Raw genomic sequence first — 6,355 nt, forward strand, 5'->3', positions numbered from 1 at the left:
CTTGTGTAATAGCCGAGCAGTACCGTAGTCGAAAGGTTTACTGCTTTATATTTTTGCTTGCACGAATTTGGACCCTTATCGCGATGTTCATCTTTGGGGGAGGACAGGTTACGGAAGCCTAACCAAGATGATTTTTTGCTTCTAAGGAGGATTCCAGGAACTAAGTGTGAGGAGGATTCTAGGAATCAGGATCTAGGTAGAGGAAAATGGTTTTCGGTTATGAAAATATTTGGGTCCTAGTTAGCTCACAGTATTGGGCAAATGGTCATAGTTGCACTAGATTAGTTCTTGGTTGGTGTTGGCTTTGATCTTTTGTGTAGGGTTGGTTGGCTTTGTTTCTTTTTTTTGTTGCACTAATTTAGTGCCTGTTGTTCTTGCATTCTCCGTGCCCATCCAGAGTTTGCAGGGATTTGTTATACTTTTTCCTCGTACTCCCTCTGTCCCTATTTATATATATATTTTTCTTTGATAGGCTAAAGCCGAACCCTAATTAGTTGAGGTAGTTTGCACAATTATTAAGGCAAGGAAAGAAGGGAGTATGTTTAAGTATTTTTTATAAGTATACCCTTATACATAATAATTTGTAAAACTTCGAAATGATTTATCTCTTAAACTATACCACGGTTTTTCGTAAACTTTATACCATTCAAATGCATTTTAAAACACCTACGTAAAGAATATAAACATGGCTATTAGATTATACATATTCCTTATAGAAACAATAATCAATTAAAAGGATAGTTTTAGAAATATCCCTTGATTAGTGAAATAACTCATCTATTTGTGGGACAAAATCTAAAACCAAATAGCTCAACTAATGCGGGACGGAGGGAGTATTAAATTGGGGATTTTGACAACGTACGTCCTGTGGGATTATATTTCCTAAAGTACACCTGTTTTTTTCTAAATTGCTAAAATACACCATCCATCCAAAATTCTGTTAAGCCCCACCATCTTGATTTAGTCCATATCAAACTTTACATCCATTGAAAGTGATCAACGGTTAAGGCACATTCTAAGTAGAAAAATTACTAATGTGCCATTAGGATTGTGACAAAGGGATTGTGAAAGATGGAGTTTCCATTTCTTCCTCTTCTCTTTTCTTTCTATCTCTCAGAATCAGTTACAATGAAGAATTGAAGTAAGAAGAAGAATTGAAGACGCCTTGAATACAATAACGAAGAATTCAAGTTCATGTATGAATCTGAGATGTTTTTTCACATGATATGTTTTTTTTCTCCCCAAATCTATTCTTCATGTCAAAAGTTCAAGTCAAATTACTTTTTCCCAAATCTGTTCTTCTGTTCTTCATGTCAAAAGTACAAAGTAATTAGTCTTATGCATCATCATTTTTAACTCCAGTCCTAATACAAGTACTTTTTTGAACTTTTCTACACATTGAGTTCGCTTTGATTTTGTTAGAGCACTGCTCGGTCGAACTCGCAAGTATTGCTATCTAAAGCTTGTTTGTCAAGTTTAGTTGATCAAAACTATATACATATTTCTAGTCTACTTATAGTTATGTCTTGGATTATGATAGAATGTGTAGTTGAGCTTTAGACTTCACGGCGTTCACCAATTGAAAAAAAATATCTACTGAGGAGCTTGGAGGAACTTCATCAACAAAAAGTATGTGGAAACTAAAAATTATCTATCACTCAGAAGTCTATTCCATTCTATCTTCTAATGATACTATGTCGTGTAGCTATATGAACTTTTACATTATACACATTTGATATTTCGAGCCGAGTTTATCTCAATTATCTATTTCTCAAAATATATGTCGGAAGCTTTTTGCTTTAGCTATGTTCATCATATTCTTGACGAGTTTAGTTGGAAAGAATCTATTTGTTGGAAACTAAATATTAAGTCAAAAGATGATCATGTGAAAATTACCTTGAACATCTTATATGATTTGTGTGAGACAGTCATTTGATGTTAGCTCAGGAAGTTTCTGATTCAGATCTGGAACTCTTGTTTGCGTACTTAGTATGCGAACGTATTTACCTGAGAAGGTCCGAAACTCTTGTTTGCGTACCTAGTATGAAAACGGGTTTACCTGAGTTGGGTCCGGAACAGTTGTTCGTGAACCGGGTTTGTGAACGGCTTGACTAGGCCAAGGTCCGGAGCTGCTGTTCGGTACCTGGTTTGGGAATATAGTGGTTAAGTTCTAAAATCGGTTATGTATAATTTTCATACTCATGAACTAAAACAATTATGATTTAAGGAATGCAAACTTCGCAAACCGTGGACTAATGTTCATGAATTGATTCTTGTATAAGTACGTTGTACGATTACAAATCAAATCGATTTCGATTCAACTTGTTCACATATATTTCTATGAGATAGTGAACAATTGAACAACACTATTTGAAATACAATTAGATTTATTTGATTATCTTTCATGATTGATTGATCTTCATATTTGATCTAGAAGTGTTAGATGAATACGGCTAAGACAAAAGTGTTCATATGGCTAACTTCGGTTAACTATTTTGAGCCAACTAAATATACATGTTTAAGTACGGTAACTCATATCTAAATATAAGTATATTTCATTTGTATGTAACAAGCTAAGACCATCTAATGGTGGAGATTGATTGTTTTATTTCTAAGCAGACTTAGCTTGAATCTTAAATAAGGAGTTCATCTAACGGTGGATATTGAATGCTTTGTTACTAAGCCATCTTAGCTTTGATTGTAAGCAACCCTGATTTGAAAGACTATATAAGGGAGAACTCTAGCAACTGGAAAACCTAATCCCGACACTATCCTGTCTCCGATTTTCCCTTAACCTAGGTTTTCCAAAACCATTATTAGGTCAATAACTTGAAGACTTCATTTGTGTTTCGTGAATCCAGATCCAACTATTTTCTCTGTAGTTGCGTATTCTGATCTTACTTGTTCTATCATATTGAGTTTTATCTTCTCTAAGATTTACTCGAGATTTATCTTCGATAGGTAATATATAGAAAGTAATCACAACTGTTCTTCGTCTCAGATTTTTGTGAGGTGACTAATATTTCTAGGCTTCTCCTCGGGAGTATAAGACCAGATTATTAGTTGGTTCATGTTCACCTTGATCTTTGTATCAAAAGATGGAACAAAAACCGAATAAAGAATAAACATATATGTGGGTGACAGATTTATTTAAAAGTCTTCGATTTTGGGTCGTAACAACTCTCAATTGTGGGTGAGATCAGCTTGAGATAGCCAACACAAGGTAGCCACAATCAAGGGCTACCCTTATTTCATAAGATGCGATCTCAGCCATCAAAGTTAGCCACCAAACCGGCGACCTTGTGACAAGTTTTAGGCGACCAGCCAAAACGATCCTAATAGCATCACATGCTATTTACCTGCGGCAAGCCTCTCAATTTCAACTTGACACATGCATCAAAGTGCTACATGTTTTCCACGAAAACACTCGAGACATAAAAACATGTCACAAACTGGGGGATACTCATCAGGGTATTGGTTTGGCGTTTTACAGCGTGCGGCGTGCAATACGCCAGTTACAAGAAAGTGTCAAAAAGCCAGGCGGTTAGTAATGACAAGAAATAATGGTGAAACGTATCCTTCATTATGGAAACATCAATTCCAGGAGTTACCCGTTACTCTTTTCTTCCACCACTCAACCGTTTTCACTTCCTACGAGACCATGGTACGTTTTATTGCGACTTGTATAAATAGGTCTTACCTATTTCCACCAAACAACAAGTTTTTGGTCAGAGAACAATACACATTCAGAAATCACCTGATAGCTTTTCACTCAACTAGCCAGTCCAATTTTCTGATACAAGTCACAAAAACGTCACACTTCCAGAATCAATGATTCTGGTCTCAACACTTTCTTCACTTCCCTCCCTAAGACCAACCCTTCTCCTTCACTTGTGACGGAAGCAAGCCTGGAACGACCATTTCTTGGTTTATGCCAGGATTGTACAGATTGATCTCTCGAATCAAGAGTACCGTGCAGTACATTGTTTAGGTTTTAGACCAAGTTTCTCACTCACTCACACGAAATTACCAAAATCAGCAGAAACGGTTTTCACCCACAAATAGAAACGAAACAAGATATTGTGGAATCACAAACATTAAGAGGAATATGTTTATTGTTAGAGCATTGCTTGGTCGAACTCGCATGCGTTCCTATATCAAGCATGTTTGTCAATGTTAATAATCAAAACTATAATTCTTCATTTCTAGTTTATTATATCTAAGTCTCGGACTAGGATAGAAAGTGTAGTTGAGCTCAAGGACTTCATGGCGATTCATCATAAAAGTAGAAGAACTACTCAAGGAACCGGTGGAACTTCTCGACAAAAAAGCATGTGAAGACTTGAACTTATCTGTCACTCAAAAGTCTATCTACTCTATCTCCTACTCTTTGAAACAAGAATTCGTATGCTATATATATAAACTTGGATTATACACATTTGGTATTTCGATCCGAGTATACCTCGCCTATCTATATCTCGAAATATGTGTTGGTAAGCTTTTCGCTTTAACCGATTTTATCATTACCATGTGACGAAAGTCATAATATGTTTCAATCATCTGGAAAATTGCTTTGACGAGAAATGGTGTAACAACTGTATAATGTCCTCTAAGAATGTTTCAATGATTGAAATAAAAGTTTAGATTACATAACCAATGGTGGACATAAGAATTGTTGTGGAAACACATTTATGTATAAGTTCTATTCCTTGAACCAAAGTTTGTGAACTTTGTTTATCAAGAGAACTGGAAGAATGGCGTGAGCCAAGTACGTGAACTGCCGAAGTTCTCAAACCCGAGAATTTCTGCTGGAGTTGACAAACTACTTGCGTGAATCTAAGTTCGCGAACTCAGTCCGCGAACCCAATCCACGAACCGGAGAAGTTCTCAAACCCGAGAATTTCTGCTGGAGTTTGTAAATTTTTGCCCGGTAACTTAAGTCCGCGAACCTAGTCTACGAACTTGAGAAGGTTATATATCTGAAGATGATTTCTGAATTTAAACTTTAAAATACTAAGGAATGCAGTTTGCAAACTGTGGCTATAAAAGTTCATGAACCGATTCAAGTGAATCAAATCATCTTTGCTTCAATTGTGTCTTGTGTAGTACGTGAGATTTCCTTGCAATTGAACAAATCTATAACTAGTTCGTTTGAAGTCATTTGAACTAGTTATGGTGAAGAAGAACATGGTTGATATGAAATGCCCATATGGCTAACCATTTGGTTAACTATTGTTGAACCAACAAGTGCATATGTTTGGGTACGGTTAACAAACCTAGAAACGTGCACTGTCAAGTGTGTATAACAAGCTAAGTTTTTGATCTAACGGTTGAGAAATATTAGCTTTAATCTAAATCAGGTTTTCATCTAACGGTGGATATTGATTTTTTTGTTACCAAGGTAACCTAATTGCAAACCCTGATTTGAAAGAATATATAAAGGAGACATCTAATATTGTGAAAAACTAATCCCCACACCTTACTTGTGATACTAGTTTGCATACTATAGTCGGTTCTCCTTTAACCTTTGGTTTTCTTCTTCTAAAACCAGGTTAACGACTTAAAGACTTCATTGGGATTGTGAAGCCAGACCGATACTACTTTTATCGTAGTCGTGTGATCTGATCTTTCATCTTCTATCGTACGAGTACAATCAGATTGATTGGCTTGAGATTGATATTCTCCGATAGGCAAGATATAAAAAGTAATCACAAACATCTTCGTCTCATTGTTTGTGATTCTGCAACATCTTGTTTCACTACCATACAATTAAGATTGTTGTGAGGTGATTGATAACTCTAGGCTGTTCTTCGGTAATATAAGACCGGATTATCAATTGGTTCTTGTTCACCTTGATTATTATCAAAAGACGGAACAAAACCTTTAGGGTTTATCTGCGGGAGATAGGTTGATCCTTTGATAGACTTGTCTATGGGAGACAGATTTGTTTATCGTCAAAGCCTGCGATTTTGGGTCGTAGAAAATCTTAGTTGTGGGAGAGATCAACTAAGGGAATCAAGTGCGCAGTATCCTGCTGGGATCAGATGCGTAGGGAATACAACTGTACCTTGGATCAGTGGGAGACTGATTGGGGTTCAACTACAGTCCAGTCCGAAGTTAGCTTGGAGTAGGCTAGTGTCTGTAGCGGCTTAATTCAGTGTGTCTTGAATCTTTACTGGGTCCCGGGGTGTTTCCGCATTTGCGGTTTCCTCGTTAACAAAATTTCTGGTGTCTGTTTTATTTCTATTTCCACATTATATTTGTTTATATAATTGAAATAATACAGGTTATGCATTTGAATAATCAATTGGAAATCCGACCTTTGGTTGTTGATTGATATTGATTGATCCTTGGA

Source organism: Papaver somniferum, chromosome 6 (assembly GCF_003573695.1).
Source record: "Papaver somniferum cultivar HN1 chromosome 6, ASM357369v1, whole genome shotgun sequence".
Taxonomy (NCBI): domain Eukaryota; kingdom Viridiplantae; phylum Streptophyta; class Magnoliopsida; order Ranunculales; family Papaveraceae; genus Papaver; species Papaver somniferum.